Source organism: Panthera uncia (genome assembly GCF_023721935.1).
Source record: "Panthera uncia isolate 11264 chromosome B2 unlocalized genomic scaffold, Puncia_PCG_1.0 HiC_scaffold_25, whole genome shotgun sequence".
In the NCBI taxonomy this organism is placed as follows: Eukaryota; Metazoa; Chordata; class Mammalia; order Carnivora; family Felidae; genus Panthera; species Panthera uncia.
The window spans coordinates 12,466,998-12,488,874 of NW_026057581.1; positions in this window are offsets into that span (position 1 = coordinate 12,466,998).

Below are 21,877 nucleotides of genomic sequence, written 5' to 3' on the forward strand. Positions count from 1 at the left end.
ACCCAAAGCAGGCTCCAGGCTCTGAGCTGTCAGCACAGAGCCTGACGTGGGGCGTGAACCCACAAACCATGAGATCATGACCTGAGCTGAAGTCGAACACTGAACCACCTGAGCCACCCAGGCGCCTCGAACTTCAGTGTTTTTTAAACGTTTATGATCAATTTGCTTTTAAAAAGAACAGGAACAATTCTTTAAACACATGTATTTACTTAATAAATACCCAACAAACACCTACGATGCCCAGAGCACTGCACTGGGTCTGGAACACGGAGGGAGGGAGGGGAGATGAACAAGCTATATTTGCTGCGTTCACGATCGCAAAATAACAGGAGTAGACGAAAGCCAGTCTGGAAACTGCTGATTGTGGGTTGAGGAAGAAAAAAGGCGACCTGGGGTTTTTGAATCTTAATACCAGGGCGTGCACGGACAGAGGGTAGCGTTCCAGAACACAGAAGGTGGTCCCACCCAGCAGAGGTAGGAATGTAAGGCCTGGATTAGCAGTACACCAAGAAGGCAGTGTGGTATAGTGGTTAAAGCCCAGACTTGAAAGCCACGCTGCTGAACTTTGAATCCTGGCTCTGCTAGCTGTGGGATTTGGGGCAAGTTACTTAATGTCTCTGTGCCTCAGTAGTCTTACTTGTAAGACAACGAGAGTGATTGTATCTGACACATGGGATGCAAGAATTAAATGAGCTATGATTTACAAAGCCCTTAGAACGCTGCCCGGCACACGGTAAGTCGTATATGAGTGCTCGTTACATAAATATGCCAAGCCTTCAAGAAATGCCAAGAGGCACGCATTTAATTGTGTTGAATGAAGGGCTATTTTCTTCTCTTTCCCTAGAGAAGGGTGTGGATGTTTGGGTAGAACTTGAGTATCAGTTTTTAAATGTCGCTTAACCAATAGGTGTGGAGTGCCCCACAGTTGGAACCACTTAACGATACAGCTGTGAGCGAAGAGACAAAGTCCCTGCTTATAAACTCCTGGCGTTTATACCCTAGTGGTGAGACAAAGAAGCAAGGTGCACCGGGTGGGGACGCAGCATGAAGAAAACACAGAGAGAGGAACACGCGGGATAGAAATGTTCAGGGAACAGCGGGAGACAAAACAGACCAGAGCAGGTGGCCTGTATAACACAGCTCAGGAGATACTAGGAGAAAGTCGTCTTCATTCCAAGAGAAGAGATCAAACAAAATGGCCCATGCCAGAATTTTTAAACCCCCAGAGCTGCCCACAATGGGTTGCCTCTGATGCATGGGTAACTGAACATTCTAGGCTCCAGTGAAGACAAAACAAGGGAGGTCAGGCAGAGACTGCGGTAAGAGTTTAGGCTTCACATAATTTTCTGATTTCAAGGGCTGTCAAGATTAGAACAAGGCTAGAGGAGGTAGTGAATTTTTCGTCCCTGGAAATTTTTCAGAATAAATTAGGAATGAGCTAAGATAAAAAGTCATGTTTAAGAAAAAAAAAATAATCCTTGAAGGATCTCAATCTCTTCCAGGATTCTCATTCTTATATGCCTGTGGCATGCTGTGTGTCTACTAGACATTTTTCTGGGTTTGAGAAGATTTGTAATTCTAAATATAATTGGTGTGTTTTTTTGTTTTTGTTTTTGTTTTTGTTTTTGTTTTTTTTCCCCATGGGCTCAGGGCTCATGGGATTCCTGCCAGGCAGAGAGCTGCCTGAATCAAGCGTGATTGGTTATAAAACCAATCCCTTCCAACTTGCAGATTCTGGGATAATTGAGGAAAGACCTTCTAAAGAAGAAGTTTCCCAAATCACACGTGAAAGACACGACTTAAGTCAACTGATGCTCCCAAAGTAGAGAACTGAATAAATTGTCACAGTTACCCCAAAATGCAAGTAAACTGAATTAAAACAGGAACTGGGCAGTCTCTAGAAAACAGAGTAAATGTAGGAAGGAACCAGAGAATGAATCAGAGAGAGAGGGGTAATCTCAACTTCATACTGAAAAGTCAGAGGTTTGAATCGAGGTTTCTGATTTCAAGCCCTCTCACAGCCAAGCTCGTCCCCACAAATGTACAAGTTCTTCCAGGGATCCTTGATAAAAACAATGCTCTTCAAAGATTTTCCATGGAAAACTGATCTGGGCTTCATGTGTAGCCCCCAAATCCTTCTTTCCTTATGAACCAGAGTGGGAATAATTAAGTAGTTTGCTTCAGATGTCTCTACATTCGACATACGTCCAAATCCAGGGTAGAAGTCGATCCGCACATAGAAGTTAGAAATGCAGTTCTTTAACATGTGAGCGAAACAGGCTGGTTTCTCAGTTCCTTTTCTGAAACCAAAGGAAATTAATCCTCTCCTTTGACCTTCTGATACTTAACAGCAGCCTCTGTCCTTTTTGGGAGACCTGTGTTCCCATGACCAAGTCAGCCATTTAAATCATATTCTGGCATCCCAAATAGTAGAATTCTGATCGGAATTTTATGTTTACCTGCTGGGAAAATGTTATCCAGCCACCTTTGAAACTTTTCTGTCAACTCAACCCATGTTAATTTAAAAGCATTTCCTGTGCACATAGTCTTGAAAGACCATGTTCTTTTCCAGCGCTCAAGAAGCGTGTGCCTAACTGAGCAGTTAAGAGATGTGCATGTGAAAAGTAAAATAATAATTAAAGATGGCACATGACTAAGAGTCACCTGGGTGATTTAGATAGGTATGACAGGGATCCCAAGGAGCAAGAGGTCATGCTATGCTCACGTGGCGCTACCAGATGAAACTGGAATTGGGTCTTGAAGCCTGAGTAGGAGTTGGCCAGGTAGAAAGATCAGGAGAAAGCTCTCCTGGGAGGAACACAGGCTCAGACGTGGCAACAGTGGCTAGAAGGTGACTGGTCAACCTTCTCTTCTGACCACTTACTCTTTTGGAAACAAATCACCGTAATCACCCAAGTGACAATTTGGGTTCTTAAAACCCTTGATATTCAGTTCATCTATAATATTACTCTGGCTTCATTCTGTTTCTGCTTCCCGCCATTTCCATACCCTCCTCTTCCCCAAAGCCCAACCTATTCGACCAGGCTCACTCGAAAACACCTTCAACCTTAAAAGCCAGAATTCTTGGCCTTGAGTCACTGGTAGGTTTTTGCTTCGTGGCATTGTTTTTGCCAGACAAAAGGAGAGGAAGAGACAGTAAGGCTGACCGACAACTTCTAAACAACCTCATGAGGTGACTTCCCGCATTTCCTTAGGAAGCGTTAAGAGAAATTAGATCGTGGTGCGTTCTATTTGTGTCAGAACTGAACACAGTTATCCTACAAAGCTTGTAAAACTTCAGGTGCTTTGCCCAGAACTGTGTTTTAGTCTCCAGGTATTTGTCGTGCTTCCCCAGGCTGCTCCTCTGGGCTTGGAAACCTGGAAACCATGGCAACTTTACACACGTTCTCATTAGGGCATGTGAGCCTGAGCCATCAAAGGGGAGCTCTGTGACAGCGGGAGCAGGAGGGGCTTTTTTGTGTGGCTATAGCCTCACTTGTCTCCCCTGTTTCTGTCTTTCCATTTCCACAATTCATTTTGATCGTCCTTGGGGTTTACGATGGTGCTTTTACTAACCTTACTTCATTTATCCTCATGATAACTGTAGAAGGTAGATGTTACTAACCCTCATTTTATGGTTATCACAGAGCCGACGCTTCATGAATTTGTAAGTTATGCAGAGAAAAGAACAATCTCTGGCCAGTCTTTCTGAGTATAATGACAATAGAAAAAACTTTTTGTGTGTGTGATATATGATTAGGGATTTTCAAATGTCGCCGTATGCAACGATATACATGATAAGGCCATTGGCTAGCATTAATAGCCCCTTACAACTATATTATTGCACTGGCCACAATGTGGGAAAGAAAGTAGAAATTTAAATCAGGACAAATCACCGGAATGCAGCCACACCGATGAATGTGAAAATTTTATCCATACTATTGATGTGGTGGGGAGAAGATAGTAAAGAGGGCAAATTTAAAAGCGAACCAGCACCATTTTCCAGTTAAATAATTAAGAGTCAAAGAGAGTTTTCCTAAATATTCCCTAGAGACCTACAATTTGGCTACAGTTCAGGGAAGTATGTTCACATTTGTATTTATGGCCAATCTGTGGATTATCCATCTCAAAAATGCACATTTTGGAACATTTTGATTTAAGTGGATTGGTTACTAAATTAAATAACTTGTATATTGACACATCTTCTGTAGACACATATAGATTATGTAAAAATTACTAACTACACACTCCAAGATTATACACTAAGCCCAGTCAAATCCTGCTCAAGATTTTTAAAACCTTTGTATTCAAGGCTAATATGGCTAATATGTGGACATTTAAAAATGGTTATCTCTAAGATACTCTTATTTTCACCCTGATATTAAGCATAAGTATTTTTTCTGAGAGAGAGAGCATGAGCATGAGCAGGGGAGGGGCAGAGAGAGGGAAAGAGAGAATCCCAAGCAGGCTCTGTGCTGTCAGCATGGAGCCCAATGTGGGGCTTGAACTCACAAACCGTGAGATCACGACCTGAGCCAAAACCAAGAGTTGGACGCTTAACCAGCTGAGCCACCCAGGAGCCCCTAAGTGTGAATGTTTTTTAATCTGTCCTTTTTTCATTTCAGTTGTGCTCTGTTAATGTCACATATCTAACTGACAATAAAATCGTTGGCACCAGAATTCCTCCTTTCTTTAAAAAAATTTTTTTTTAATATTAATTTAATTTTGAGAGAGAGAGAGAGAGAAACAGAGCATGAGCAGGGGAGGGGCAGAGAGAGAGGGAGATACAGAATCCAAAGAAGGCTCCAGGCTCTGAGCTGTCAGCACAGAGCCCAACGTGGGGCTCGAGCTCATGAACTGTGAGATCATGACCCGAGCCAAAGTTGGATGCTTAACCGACTGAGTCACCCAGGTGCCCCTAGAATTCCTTCTTTCTAACAGTCTTCTACCCTCAACCAGATACTTCCTGAATGTCCTTTTGATCTACTGTTTTCAGTAAAGGCTGATGGGCTTAAGATTCTACAAGAGACTGAGCATCTTCCTTAATCTAGTTATTAATCATTAATTGCTTTAATAGTTGAAAATTTATGCAAAGACAGTTCATCCATAATTATGCACGTATTATACCTTTGGGCATATGAAATGTGAGACAATTTTCTACAGCTTTCAAGGGCAAGGTAACAGACAAGCTTTCAGACATCTTTCCAGTGGCTACCAACAAACAGATGTTCTTTCTTCAAGGAAATAGTTCTCAAACTTTGCTCTCCGGAACTCTAGGGGTTCCTAGGAGTGCCCCAGGGATCTCCAAGGAGTCTGGGGTGGTAACAGCACGTGTTGTGTTTAATGCTTCGACTCGCTTCAGACAGAGCAGTGAAACAGTTTCAAATGCTGAGATTCTTCCTAAGTTCAGCTAAGGTCACCGAGAACAAAACACTGATGGCACACTATCGTTTTAAATCCACCTGTAGTATGTCTCTAGGTGCCTAGGAAGGTGTATTGAAATTCCCAGAAGCCATCTCAAAACAAGTTGAAATCACTTCAACTTTTTTTTTGCAAAAAATGACGGCATACTTTTGGGAGGAATGTGAAGATGTCAAAAAATAAGAAGCAATGGGGTCCCACATAAACCGGGCAGGGTTGTGACAAGGAACTCACTTTAAACACCTGTATTTGGCTCCCTGAGCACCCGATCAGCTCCCTCTTTGTCTTCAGGTGAAGCTACAGGAACTCTAAGTATGGCTCATTCCCTCCCTTTTGTCACTGGCTTCTGAGAGCATCTCAAGTCATCCTGACTGCCGCCTCCTGACCTGCTATTTCCGCCTGGCGTTGGGGTCCCCGGTGCCCTCACTTAAGACTCCACAGCTGCATCCGTTTCGCCAACCTCTCTTCACAACCAGCCTCAGTTCCCAAACCCTTATTATATCTGAGGTCATCAAAGGAAAAAGGCTCAGAGTTGATCTACTATACCGAAACAGAAGCACCTTTCCGTCTAGGTTTTAATCCTGAAAAGAACAATATGGAATCATAGCACAACAGGTCTTTAAAGGAACAGAGAAAAGCTGGCATTTCAAACGATGACAATGAAGACAATGATGAAGAAGGAGGAGGAAGAGGAGTGGGAGGAGGAGGAGGGAGGAGGGAGAGGAGGGGAAGGAGGCGGCAGAGGGGGGAGAAGGGGGAGAGATGGGGAAGGGGAGGAGGGAGAAGGAGGGAGAGGGGGGAAGGAGGGAGAGAAGGGGAAGGACGGAGATGAAGGGGGAGGGGGGAGAAGGGGGGAGGAGGGGGAAGAAAGGGAGGAGGGTGACCAAATCACAAGCCAGCTGCTTCAGTAAATGAAATCATAAGCCAGTTCTAAGCCTCAACCATCCCCTCTACGGAATGGAGAAAATAATATTAACTCCCTCATAGCATTGTTCTGGAGTCTTAAATGGGTTCTCCCATGTAACAAGATTGGCACAGCCTGGGGTACAGGAAACACTAAGTACATACGCTTTGTTCTGTGCAGTTATTGGTTGGCTGTGGGGCCAAGGCTTTGGATTTTCTTCTCACCCAGTGTAACAGTCCATTTCGAATCACTTCAAAATTTAAGTTTATTCATTTATTTTGAGAGAGAGAGAGAGAGAGAGGGCACAAGTGGGGAAGGGGTAGAGAGAGAGAGAGGGAGAGAAAGAATCCCAAGCAGGCTCCACACCACCCGATACAGGTCCCCCAATCCACGAACCCCAAGATTGTGAGCTGAACTGAAGTTGGAGGCTCAACCGACTGAGCCGCCCAGGAACCCCCCCAAATCACTTTTATCCAGGTTGCCGAGAAGCCAATCATTAGCTAGTAAAGTGGGGAGTCATTTCCATTTACAACCCCAAACAACATTTTTTATTTATGCCCAGGGCGTTGTTTCCTACCATGACTCCTAAAGCCATTGGCACTTGTTTCTTTGCAAGGAAAAAGCTAAGAAGCATGAACAAATGGTTTTCTATTTCTCCATTCCCTCTCCATCCCGTGAGGGCCCAAGCCAAATACATCTCACATTCAGGACATGGCCACTTGATTTTCCAGGCACACTTTTAGCTAAAGGTTGATATTGCACGCTGACTTACTAGAGCAAGTCAAGGTCTCTTTCATTTACGTAGCGTGTTCTTAGAAATAGAACCAAACCTCATCCGTCCATGAGACCTGATCGAATGCCCTCTTTATTGATATTTAATCTCTTTCATTTAACTCTGATTTATAAAGAACTCTTCAGGCATTTTTACTAAATACTTTTTAATGAAAACATCTGGAGTTTCTTCTTATTATTTAGCGATGAAGGAAGGCATTCATCCTCATAAAATGAACTTCACCACCCATTTACCATGAATTCCCATGCATTAGTCCACGGATTTAAAAATAATAAAAATTTACAACTTGAGAAGGAACTCAGGGACTCCGGGTGACTGCGGTGAAGCGGAAAGAAGGCAGCATTTGTAGTTTGAAGATGGGGCTTCTGATCCCGGCTCTGTCACATGTCAGCTGTGTGGCCTTGGGCATCAAAATCCCTTGACCTTTCTGGGTTTTCCTCGTCCACAAAATGAAAACATTTCTTTCATTGACTTTCACCGAAAGTCAAAACATTGACTTTCATTTGTGTCACAGCGTTGTTATGAGGGGCAGGAACGTGGTGTGGCATGCGGGAGGACTGTGACAGTTCCAGCACATTCCACAAGCCTCTTCACACCTCTCTCCAGCCGGGCCTCCACGGCCCCCACATGCGCCACGGTTCAACAGCCGGGCTCACCCATGAGTGATCCACTTGTCTTGAGAGAAAAATACTCAGGCTTGTCATGGAGCTACCGTTTATTCTTCTTCATTGATGATTCCAGACAAGTAATTCTGAGAGACCCCACGGGGCTTAATGAAATCTGAAAACAGAAAAGGCTTCCGAACATAATTATCTTCTAAATATAATTCACTTATGAAAAAACCCCGTGCTCCTACTAAGTCCTGTTATCAATCAGTTCAGTCTGTGATTCAACAGAATGTCACCGCAAAAGTCATTTTCTAGAATGTCACCCACACATACAAAAAAAAAAAAAAACAACAACAACAAAAAACTTCCTTCTGCTGGTAACTATTAATGGTTGAATAATGGATTCCTTTAACAATTTTTAACCATTCCTTGTGAATAACCTCTGGTAAAACCAAACTTTAATGTTTGAATTCACTGAGATTACATTTACTTCGTCACTTGGGTAATTATTTAGAAAGTCTAAGCCGTGCATGTGTTATATAGATACAGATATACAGGTATATATACACGTATATATGCATATGTACACACACACACAGTTTGATACTTTAAAATGATTTACCTAAGCTGATTATATTAAACAAATAATTACTTGCCACCACTCTCCATCACTCTATAGCTTTATAGACCCAAACTAAGTCACTGAGACCAAGCATACTTTTTTTTAAATTTTGGTATGACTTTTTCTGTCTGTAAAACTGAAAAGACCCACACTCACGAGGTGTAATGTTTTTCAACAAATTGGTTGCAGCCTGTTAGGATCAATGAAAGATGTTTTTGACTGTTTCTCTGTTCCCAACCAAAGGCAGTCACGCTGCTGTCTAAGCAACCGTGTGTTCCCACGTGCTGTTCCCATTATTATCCCCCTTGGTGCTTTTTCTCTTTATTTTAATTTAAAAAAATGCATTTCCAATTTGGAGCACTTCTTGATGGCCCAGTACCATACAGCTCTGAGTGCTCCTGGGGAGCAGAAAGAGCCTCTGGAGACTTGGAGCCTGAATCCACACACGGAAGGGTGAAGGGCTCCACAATGCCTAAGTGTGAGGACCCAGGTCTGACTCACCCCCCCAACCTCCCCCCCCCCCCCCACTCCCTCCCCTCTAGCATTGCCATCCGGGTGGAAATCGGGTTGAGACGAATGTCAAGGAGAGTCTACAAATGGACAACCTGTGGAGTGGTCTCATGTTGCCATGGTAATAGGAAGGCAGGGAGGGGGCATTATAAGCTACCATTTTTTGAGGCTCGGACTGTTTTAGTACCATTTGTCAAAGCCATCTCTGTGCCCCCCTCCACTTCCCTCACAGCCCTCCCCAAGTGCAGAGGCCTATTTAACTGTTGCAGAGGTAAGCTGTCTGATCAGTTCTGCATCGGCTCTCTGAAAAATGAAAGATCAACCCATTGTTGATCTGACCCTTAGCAACCCGCTGACTTCTTCCCTGACTTGGCCGATCTGATTGATATTTTTGGGCAATGGCAATACACAGAGTGGGACCTCACATATGCAATGGGGAACAAAATTAATCCTTTTGATGAGCAATTACTTCGGTGTATAGATTGGCTGCACAACTTGGCCCGTGCAGACCATCAGTATTGTATATCTCATCATCCATACAGACCAGCTTCTGCCAACCTCTGCGTTTATACAACAGCACCAAGGCCAATTCCTTTGGCATATGAGGTGGGTGGGACTGCTGTCTCCCTCCCCCTTCCTACCTTCTCATGGCTTTCGGGAGATGTTCTGTATCGTCACAAATGAGCCAGTTCTCATGCATTGCTTCTCTGCTCCAAATTCGCTCTCCAGTACCTGCTCCGCCAGAATAGATTGGACTTGGTGAGCTTTCCTCCTTTGCACTGCATGTGATATAAGCCTTGTCAGTAGAGAGCACCGCAAGGGAGCCGCGGGAGGAAGGAGGTTTCTCTTCCTGATTCTGGTTTCCGTTGTTTACTTTTCTTGTTCTTCTTGTATGGTCTGTTATGGGACTTGTGTGCGGGGACAGCCGGTGGTGTTCTGCCCTAGCTGCACACCTACAATCTCTCCACGACTGCAGTCCTGCCTGGGCCTGTGACCCCCTTCCCATGGCCCTCCTAGTGTGGACACCAAGCAATCCAGTTTTAGGCTCATGATGGCGTCCAAACTCCCTCTGTGCCCCCGCCCAACTCACTTGCACCCTGCATACCTTTTTTTTTTTTTTTTTTTTTTTTTTACCCAATAAGTTTCAACTATACCTTCTCTAGTAAGATCTGAACCTCAAGCTTGGGGAAGGGCACCCTCCTGGATTTATCCTTCCTGGGATACTCTTCCTTAGCCCTGTGGTACCCTTTGCAGTTATCTTTAGATCTTTATAGTTAGTCCATCATGATTTAATCATGCCTTATATTAGATTCTCCCTGTTTGAGTTACCATGTGTTTTCTGTGTCCTGATTGGAACCCAATTAACACACCCCCTTCCCACCTGGGATACAGGAGCTTCCCAACTGGCCATTAATTTGATGACCATTCACACTCTCACTCTTTTCCTAGACTCATTCTGTATTCACCAGGGCCCCAGGGAGTTGGAGTGAATGTTTCTTCTTAACGATTTTCAGCCTTTCACTCAGTGATGCCCCCTTTCTCCCCACCCCACTCCCCCACCGACCCCGTGAATAACGATTTCTCTGGGTAAAATGGATAAAGACAGATTGGTTAAAAACAACACTTTTCCTTGAAAGAGACACTATTTCAGCCTCTAAGAAGCTCTTCTTTATTTAGAAGGACATACAGAGCCAATCTATGGTCTGGTTTTTGCTGCTGTTAACATTGATGAATTTCAGCTGAACGCATAGACTCTCAGTCTAACATAACTAAGTGGTTGGTGTATTTTTTTAATAGGAAGGGTTCTGAGACTGACAGGTGAGTAATTGTCAGCTGAAGATATTGTGAGTGCAGGGGTCATCATAAAAGATGTCAGCTTGCTTATTGCGATCTTTTTCATGAAACTGGTTGGAATGACAGCTCCCACTCCAGACTGATGATCATACATTCATGGATTGATACACAGACAGTATTGGTCAGCTTTCCAGATAGCAATCTCTTTCTAAAGCCAGTCACAGTTTGAAGAAGTCGTTTTCTTTTGTGACACAGCAAGGTATTTCATTTTCAGAGCATTTTCCTACCTAAGACATAGATTGACAGTGAATTTTTTTAAATAATGAGCTTTAATTAGAAGAAACCTTTTAGTGAAATGAATGGTAAGAGCTGTTTACAGAGAGGAAAATCCATTTGAAAACAGCTTGTTCCCATCAGACCTTACTCTGAATGGGACATTGCCATTGGAAACAAAATAAGATGTATTCAAGGCAAAATCACCCTGGAATCATTAAGGACACACTAGTAACTACATTCCATTAGCAACAGTTGTCTTAGAAGATGCAGCCAATGAAAGCTTTTGCCTTAGAAAATGGAAAGCGTTTCTAAAACTTTGAAAATTAAAAATACACACAGTTTATATGTAGTGGAGTCAATGATCATGTATGGAGATAGCAAAATGCCAGGAAAAAAAAATACCTCCCTCCTACTCCTCCTGTCATTGTGAAAAAAGCATTCCCATTAAAGACTCATCCCTTTTGAGGCACCTGGGTGACTCAGTTGGTTAAGTGTCCAACTCTTGATTTCAGCTCAGGTCATGGTCTCATGGTTTGTGAGTTTAAGCTCCGGATTGGGCTCTGTACTGACAGTTCAGAGCCTGTTTGGGATTCTCTCTCTCTCCCTCTCCCTCTCTGCCCCTCCCAAATGCTCTCTCTCTCTCAAAAGTATAAATAAACTTAAAAAAAAAAATACTCATTCCTTTGGACCTTTGGGGGTTTGGGATGTTCAAGAGTTGCTTATTTAAATGCAGATATTTCTAAGAAGGATAATACTTTAAGTCTTTATGAGCCAACTTTATCAGAGGTAAGTCTATCGAGTCGTTTTATAATCATGGCAGGTCCACAAGTAGGGGAAAAAGCTAGATTTCTGGTAAGCATTGTTCCAGAAGAATGATCATGCATCGTTCTGCAGGCCTTTGTTGTTTATAGGCTTATCAACATACATTGTCTTACTTAGTTTAAGAAGATTACTTGAAATATATATACTATTCATCCATTCTCCCAGACGGACAAGCTACATCATCAAGGTGCAAGATATCTAGAAATACATTCTATGCAACTTTTACATGTTTCGCTTTATTTTTCTAGTTGTATTTTACTTTGGTGTAATGCCATCAAAACATCAATGTAGCAAACAACCCTATGAAGCCCATCATTGTATTTACTGTAAGATCATTGTCGAAGATTTTGCCCATCACCTCATACACTGTCTTCTTTATATGGAAAAATGTTCTTCCTGGTTTTGGAGCCAATGATGTTTGGTAGTTTTCTTGGACAACTGGTTTCTTTTTATATTATGGACACTGTGAAGTGTTCTACAGACTAGATTCCTTTTATTTTATTTTATTTTTTTGCTAGCTGCTCTAAAGATGAGAACCAAATTTGTATTCCACTCATATTTTTATTCTCATTTCTGTCTTCAGTGTATGTTTCCACCTTTGTTTTCCTTTCATATTTTATCTGTTTTTAATGTGTGTTACATTCACATACAGTATATGTATAAGTCATAGGCATCCATATGTGACATGTATGGTTGTGTGTGTGTGTGTGTGTGTGTGTTGAATAGAGGCTTGTTTATAAGTTACCTTAAATAATTTCTAGAGCAAAGTGAATTCTAAACAACATAGATAACTGACTTTATTTCTCATATAAATCTATTGGATGACCATAATTATTTTTCTGATTTTAAAAATGAATAAGCCTCAAAGCTGTAAAATCTTTTTTTTAGTTTTTTTAATGTTTATTTATTTTTGAAATAGACAAAGTACAAATGGAGGAGGGGCAGAGAGAGAGAAAGAGACACAGACTCAGAAGCAAGCTCCAGGCTCTGAACTGTCAGCACAGAGCTTGACGTGGGGCTCGAACTCACAAACCACAAGATCATGACCTGAGCCGAAGTCAGACACTCAACCGACTGAGCCACCCAGATGCCCCTAAAATATCTTATTAAGGTCATGAAACTAATAAGTAACAGAACTAATCAGAAGCTCACTTTCTTTTTTGTTCTTAATTCAAAACCCCTGCCTTTCCTTCCCTACTGAACACCGTGCTAAAGGAGAAAAAGATAACAAAGGAGATCATAGAAAGTCTTGATCTCCCTAGAAGGAGTCATTTCCTATTTTTGCTGTACAAACAGAATGTTTACATAAATGCAACTAAACTATCTTGGCTCCCAGCGTAAAATTTTTCAAAATCAGTCATCCTATTGGATCCACCCAGGCACACATAGTGGGACCACCAGGATGGTCAGTCTGTATTCAGTGGAACCCTACTTTACCCACACATTCAAGGAGTCTCCCTCAGGACTCGTTAATGAGTTGGGTTTTGTAATCTCTTTTTTACACCCTGCTTTCAGAGGCTTGGGAATTGCATTTACGGATGTTGAGGTTGATTAGTTGACATGACCTCTTTCTTTTCAACAAATAAAACATGAAATTTCAATCTCTAAAGCTCTCTGTACATTTATTTTTAATGAGTAATGTTCCCCGATAAGACAATCAAATCACAAGCTCATCCAGAGAAGCCTGGAATCCAAAAAAGATGCCCAATAAAAACTGTGAGAAAGAATAACCTGAATGAACGACTTTCTAGCTGTCAAGATCAATTAAGGGTGCTTGTTACCTTAAGAAATATTCCCATGCATGCAGGGTACCAAACACATTTCTTATTTTGTCTTTACCTCCGTGAATATGGGATTTTGTTGCAGGGGAGGGGAGAAGCTGATAAAAACGGTTTGGCCTTGTGATTTCTTGGCCCTTACTTTGAAGGCTCATAAATACCCATATGCCAGATATCTAATTACTGCTATAATCTAAGCTAATGGGACAGGCTATTAACTTATGACAGAATTGCTAACTGGAGGATGGGGGATGGGCAGAGCTTCAAATGCCACTCAATCGAAAGGCACACTGCTCTGACTGTCCTCTGGAAGACAGTTGACCTGGGCTCATTTCCTGAGTTAGAAGGTGCCTTAAAGGTTATCTGTTTCAGGGGCACCTGGGTGGCTCAGTCAATTAAGCATCCGACTTCGGCTCAGGTCTTCCGGTTCGTGGGTTTGAGCCCCTCATTGGGTTCTGTGCTGACCGCTCAGAGCCTAGAGCCTGCTTCAGATTCTGTACCTCCCTCTCTCTCTGCCCTCCCTCTCTCTCTGCCCCTCCCCCCCTCACGCTCTGTCTTTTTCTCTCTCTCAAAAATACATAAACATTAAAAAAAATTTTTTTTAATAAAAAGAAAGTTATCTATTTCAGGGGTGCCTGGATGGCTCAGTCGGTTAAGCATCATCTGACTCTTAATTTCAGCTGGGGTCATGATCTCATGGTTTGTGGGATCAAGCCTCATGTCCGGCTTTGCACTGACAACGCGGAGCCTGCTTGGGATTCTCTTTCTCCTTCTCTCTCTGCCCATGCCCCCCCACCGCAATAAATAAATAAAAAATAAATAAATAAACATTTTTTTAAAAGCTTGCCTGCTTCAAATGTTCTCAGTAACATCCTCCAAATGCTCCTTTTTATTCTTTTCAATACCTCCAAGTATAAGAAAATGCCCCATTTTTTGAAGCACCCATTCCACTTTGAAGACATTCTGACGTCCCAAGACTTGAAATTACAACACAGCTGGGTCTGTTACCCAGAAGTAAACACAGGGCAGCAGAGCGCACTCTCCCATAATAATAATTAAAAAAAAAAAAAAAAAAAAAGAACAAAACTCTCAAGGACCTTTCCGTTACTATTGTGAAGTCAATGGGAATAATCAAAACACAGACAAGTGTCTCCATCTGAAAGGTGGCTTAAATGTCACTCAGCAGGTCATTTAGTGGAGGACAATAGACTAATCTGAGGAACGGGAGATATGCACTGTAAGTTGCTTTTGGGGTTCCAGGGTCTCCACGTGGAGAAGAGAATAACGATAAAGGTTAGTAAGCAGCCCCTTATAGCTCTGCGTGGTTTTTAAAGGAAATTACTAGCATCACGCCCCTGACATGGAACCTTTGGCCTCTCCTTGAACCACTCCAACAATAGCTTGGGTTTATTTTCCCTTCCTATTTCTCCTGCTTCACTTCCTCCTTTTTTGGACCCAGAGGCACAATATTATTTATTGTTCTCTCGCGTTTACGTATTTCACATATATATGTGCTCCCCAAATATATTACTTAGTTTGCCTTTTGACTTCATAAAAAGAGTGCCACACTGTAATTAATATTCTAGGATTTAGTTTTTTCACTGAATATTAAATTGCTCAGACTCATCCATACTGCTGGGTGTAGTTCATTTAATGTCACTGCTCTGTAATATTCCATTGTGTACATGTACTTTATTTAGTGGGCATTTGGGTTGTTTCTAGGATTTTGCTGTTACGAATAGTGCCCCTATGTCTATTCTTGTACATGTGCAGGAGTATACCTATAGGCAGAATTGCTGGGTTATATAACATGTGAATATTTAATTTTCAAGGTAATGCCAAACTGTTCTTCCAAAGTAATTATTATAACAATTTTCACTCCTACCAACAACATATAAGAAATTCTGTCTATCCACATACCCTCCAATGCCTGCATCATCGGCTCTCTTAATGTTTACCAACCGAATGCATATAAAATTGTTTCTCACTGTAAACTTGACTTACATTTCTCTAGTCACAAATAAAATCAAACATCTTTTTATGTGTTCATTAGCCAAATATGGTTTTCCTTATATAATATGGCTGTTCATGACTGGCCCATTTTCTTACTGTATTGTTTATTCTTTCATTTTATATATAAGAATATATAATTCTGATTAATGTCAAGAATACATATATATATATATGGTTGTATGTGTTAAAATCTTCCCCCAGATTGTAAGTATCCTTTGTATTTTCTGTACTGGCATCTTTTGAAAACTAAATGTTCTTATTTTAATATGGCCAAATCAATATTTTCTTTACTATGTATCACTTGTTATGTCTTGTTTAAAATTCCTAACCTTTCCCACATCATGACAAATGCTGTGATGAGCTACTTAGATACCCATACAAACATAAAATAGTCTTCAGCTGAAAAGAGCCCCCATATCCAAGCTCATGGCTGCTGGCATAAAGGCTGGGCCCTTTCACTCAAACTCAGGACGACTCTCAAAGACCCTGTTATGCTCAGAGCTCTCTGTAGTATCAGTTAAGATTTCCATTGTCCAACACCTCTGTTCATCTTCCTTTGCTTAATCCTGCTTCCTCCCTCCCACGATTACTGATCCCAATGATACCCCCAATAACCTTCTTCAGAATCTCTGTCTCTCAGTCTGCCTCCATGGAAGCCAACCCACAACAAGGGTCAAAATAGAAACTCCTGGTTTCTACTCCTGATCACAAATCCTGTTGTTGGGCAATTGCTGCTATTAGAATTTTCTTATTCTTGAAACACAGCCAGCATCCTAATAGCCTCTGGTCCTCATTTCTGCTCTTTGAAACTGAACAGGGCAAATCTACCCTCTCTTTCTCACAACGTCTCTTAAATGAGCAGAGCACAACGATCATGTGCCCACTAAAGCTTCGTTTCCTGGGCAAAAGAGCCTCGTTCCTTCCATTGTTCCATATGAGACAGGGTTTTCAGACTTGTATCCATGCTTGTTGACCCCTCCAGCTTCCCCATCACTTTCTCTATTACTCAATAACTGACTTGGGATGGTTCAACTTATAATTTTTGGACTTTATAATCGTGTGAAAGTGACCACATTCAGTAGAAACTGTACTTTGAATTTTGAATTTGGATCCTTTCCTGGACTAGTGATATGTGTTACAACTCTTGCATGAGTCTGGACAGCCGTAGCTCCCAGAAAGCCTTGCAATCATGAGGGTGAAGGACCAATACACTGACAATCACTCTCTCCCATGCAGCCATTCTGTTGTTCACTTTCAGTACAGCATTCAATAAATTACATGAGATACTCAGTACTTTCTTATCAAATGGGCTTTGTGTTAGATGATTTTCCCATACTTTCCCAATACTTTTCAACTTAACAATATTTTCAACTTACAATGTTTTTGTGTTTATTGGAATATAACCCCATCATGAGTCAAGAAAGATCTGTATATTGAAAGACATCTTTTCCCAATAAGTAAAGAACATGATTTCTTTACTTGCCAATGTATACCGTAGGTAATATCAGAAATCCAGGCCTAGTGAGGCCCCAGCATTTACTTTGTAATGTGACCTTCGTATGGAATGAATCAGAATGAATCGGGGACACTGACAAGTTGAGCGCTAAGAAAGCAAATCGCCCCAGAGCTGAAAAAGATCCTGTCAGGTCAGTTCATCCGTTCCCCTGGCCGGCGACTCAATTTGCCACAGCAGAGAACAAGGAATTGCCCTTTCTATTAGTTCTGTCTTGTTTCCAACTAAAATAGTTTACTGCTCCTGCTTACGTCCAATTCCTAATTAATCTTTTATAAAACTTAAGATATGAGGGAAAGAAAAAGGCACCTACAGACATACCCTTGTTCAGCAGTAGCCCAAGGTAATACCTACTTTTTATGCATACCTTTTAAAAAAGAGAGAACACGTTACTTGCATATCCCCGATGGGCACTGGGAATATAAATGAAGCATTAAAAGCTGGTCTTAGAGGGGGAGCATTGTATCTACTGCAGACAAGGTTTCTTTGGCCTTTCCCACCATCTTGTCTCTACTCCTTTCCGACCTGTGGGTCTTTCTCCCCCTTTGCACCCTAGACCCACGGCCCCCTGGAGCTTCTGGCCTGCTTCCTCCCAAATGTTCCTGAATGACTTCTTTTATTCTCTTCTCTCTCTTTCTCAACTGTTAAACGTGAAGCGTTGGCAAAAAACAAGCCAGCCAACCCCATTACAAGTGGCTACACAAGTGACTTTCTACCTGAGCCTTCTCAGAGAAGTTGTCACATTTAAAATATGGGGTGGGGAAGCTTTTTATCTGACTATTAGAGAAATACAAGTCCCATGTCGGAAATGCCAAAAGATACAAAAAAACCACAACACACACACGTACACACACAGGGAGAGAAAAACTCCATCACACTGAAATTAAAACTACTAACTACTAACTACTAACTACTAACATTTTGGTGTGTATTCTTTCAATATGTTTTCTATGTAAATAAATATGCTTTCTTTTTCTTTTCCTTTTTCTAAATTGTGGTAACATTGTTTTGCCACTTGACATTTTCACTTAACGATATGTCAGAAACATTTTCTCAGATCATTGGTATCCTAAAATATCATTAGGATAACATTTTTTTTAACTTTACTTATTTATTTTGAGAGAGAGAGAAAGAAAGAGAGAGCACAGGAGGGACAGAGAGAGAGGTGGGGAGACAGAATCCCAAGCAGGCCCATGTTATCAGTGCGGAGCCTGATGCAGGGCTCGAACTCAAGAGCTGTGAGATCATGACCTGAGCCGAAACCAAGAGTCCGATGCTTAACTGACTGAGCCACCCAGGTGCCCCTTGAATATCATTTTTAATGACTCTTGCATTCTATCATGTGGATACAATATAATTTATCTTACCAATTCCCCGTTGTTGACTTTTTTGGTTGTTTCCCAATGCTATTATTTTAGATAATTCCACAATAAACATCTCTTAGATAAATCTTTATAAACATTCATATTTATTTCCTTAGGATAAATTTCTAGGGCGGGGGGAGAGTTGGATATTCCATTTTTAAGATCTTGGATAAATATTTCCAAAGAATCCTCTAATTTTCTCTGCTCTGGAACGAGCAGTGTGTGGAAAATGCTTACTTTCCCACACCTTCAATATCACTAAGTTGTTACTGTAAAAAAGAAAATTTCTTCCAATTTGATTGGAGATAAGGGACTATTTCCCTTCTTGTCATTTACGTTACAGCTCATTTATTTTCTTTTTAATAAAAGATCTTTGGTGATACACGCATACACACACACTCAGTGGAATATTACTCAGCCATAAAAAGGATGCGACTGTGCCATTTGTGACAACATGGATGGACCTAGAGGATATCATGCTAAGCGAAATAAGTCAGATGGAGAAAGACAAGTATCATACGATTCTACGCATATGCGGAATCTTAAAAAAAAAAAAAAAAAGAATAAACAAACAAAGACCAGAATCAGACCTGTAAATACAGAGAACACACTGATGGCTGTCAGAGGGAACGGGGGTAAGGAGATGAGCAAAATAAGTGAAGGGGAGAGAGAGACACAGGCTTCCAGTTACGGAATGTACAAGTCACAGCGATAAAAAGCACAGCATAAAGGAAAAAAAAAAAGATTTTCTTTGGCCCTTGGTATTTTCAAATTTTCATGTCCCTCTCTTTTTTTCTTTTTGTCTTCCAGTTGATCTATTTTTCCCTCTTCGATTTGTATATTCTCTGTATGCATTAACGATTGACCTTTGTCTTCCATTTGTGCTAGTTTATCCCATTTTTGAGGAGATTACCTGATCTCCTATATCCAATGTCTAATTGATGAAATTGGAGGCAATGTCATTAAGTAATATGAAATTTCCCATAAAACATAAAGGAGAAGGGCATTCCCCAGAGCTCCCCAAGGTCCGCATGCAGGTAATAAGGCCCAGTAAAGAAGGAAGACTCTTCCTCGTGCGTGTGTGATCCACGAAAGCATGGCAACATCATGTACTCTAGGGACGCTGTAAAAAGAGAGTAGCCTGTTTTCAACCCTGATCTGACAGTCCTGTAATGGCTCCAGCGACAACTGTCATTGTGACAAAGGCCTCAGGGCTTTCCTGTCTCTTAAAAAAATCAGCTTCATATCAATTAGTATGTTTCGTTTGTCACCAGGGATGAGGGAAAGAAACACTACTTCCTCCTGAGATAAATACTTCCATTTAGAACTCATTAATAAGACGTAGCTCGGAAAGTTGTAATCATAATTTAAGTGACAAAAACACACTTCCAGGTCAATGCTTTGGAGAGTGGGTTTCTTTTTGTTGCTTGTTAAGGGCCTTATTAGGGCTTTAAGATACATTTAAAATCTTTGCCTCAGCAAGACTTCCAGACTCGTTTAAGCTCTCGGCACGCCAGTAGGGGCTGTTTAATGTTTGTTTCTGACAAGAGAGAAATAAATGCATCATACTTTGAGAATGGGTTCTCTGGGGACCAACAAAGAACAGGAACAAGAATGTGGAGGGAGATCTCAGGGGCTGGGTGTGAACAGCTGCCCCAAAGCCTAGAAGAGTATGAAACAACCTATACTGCTGCTGTCATTGTTTTTAGATTCTTATATGTAAATATTTTTATATTCTTGACCTCCGCTGCTCATATCAGGTACACTTTCCTTCTCTGAATCACCCAACTGCAAACCAAGAGCTGCGAAGCCAATCACTTACACACGTGTGACAAATCCTGATGTCAGTGGAGTAACGTCACCTTAAACCAGTTGTTGGATCTGAAGTAAGAGAAAAACTGTATGTTGGAGTCTCCATTTTCGTTCCCTTGGCCTTTTATAATAGTCAAGATAACCAATGCTTGTAGGTGTGACAAACCACCCCCAAATCTCCGTGGCTTAACACAATACAGATTTATCCCCTCCCACATCGTGGTCCAAAGCCGGCCAGGCAACTCTCCTGGGAGTCTCTCCTTCAGGCAGTAAATCAGGGGTCTGAGTGCCTTTCATCATGCAGAGCTGCTACCTAAAACATGGCGGGCGGCTGTCATGGAAAGGAGCTCTGGAAGTGGAGAGAGAATATGGAGGAGGAGGAAGAAGACATGCGGGTCTTAACAGCTATTGCCCAAAACCCAGTCAGATGGCCAGGTCTAATTATAAAAGAGACAAGGAAATATATATATATATATATATATATATATATACACACACACACACACACACACACACCCAGGAAGAAGAAAATGGAATGAAATTTGATAACATAGCACTGTCCCTCCCACATCTCAGTTGGTTTTACCCATATGAATGACACAACCAGTGCAAGGCCCCAGTGACCCAAAACTTTCTTTCTTCACCTCTCGATCTTGTTGGATGCATGAAATGTCTATGTCACTATCCCTTTCTTTAAGACTTCAAAGACTATATTGAAGGGCTCAAAAAGTGTATACTAAAAACAGAACCCCCTCTTGAGGAATATATCCCAATATTTCTTCCTGTCTTAGGTGTTCTTTTTTTTTTTTTAATGTTTTTATTTATTTTTGAGACAGAGAGAGACAGAGCATGAGCAGGGGAGGGGCAGAAAGAGAGGGAGACAGAGAATCTAAAGCAGACTCCGACCCTTCCCCAGCCATTCGGCTGAGGCCATGACCCTTCCCCAGCCAATCGGCTGAGGCCACAGCCATTACCTCACCAACTGCCCCTAGACCCCTATAAAACCTTTGTGCTTTTGAAACTCGCTCTCTCTTTCCGGTATCTCACTGCTGCGTCGGCGCGGGTAGGGGATTGAGCTCGAGCTAGCTCGAATAAAGGCTCTTTTGCTTTTGCATAGGACTTGGCTCCTTGGTGGTCTTTGGGGATCACGAATTCTGTGCATAACAGTTGGAGATGAGAAACAGGTTTGTTACTTAGGCCTAAGAGTTTCAAAATTCCTGGAGTCTCTATCTTTCTTCTCTATTCTGTTTTCAAATCAACCAGTTATCTTCTGATCTCTTTCTTTTAGTATTTTATCATGTACAAATTATAACCACTGGCTCACATGACCTACATTCTGCCTCAAAACCACCTTTACCCTATTCACAAATTCGTCAGGTTTTCTTCTTGTTGTTTTTGTTTTTGTCTTTCCAATTTTGACAGGTGACAATGTTGCCAAGTGTTTTGCCACCACATAACATGGCTCACCAACGCATAACCTCTGTTATTGTCTCCTTACTATGTGTTGATTGAACTTAAAGCCACTGTCCTTTGTCTTAGGCGATACTCCACTTCTAGTACCGATTTCCGTACTAGGCACTTTTTTACTATAACACTTCTGCCCAACAGAAACTCCAACATCTCAGTGTATAAAATAATAAACATTTA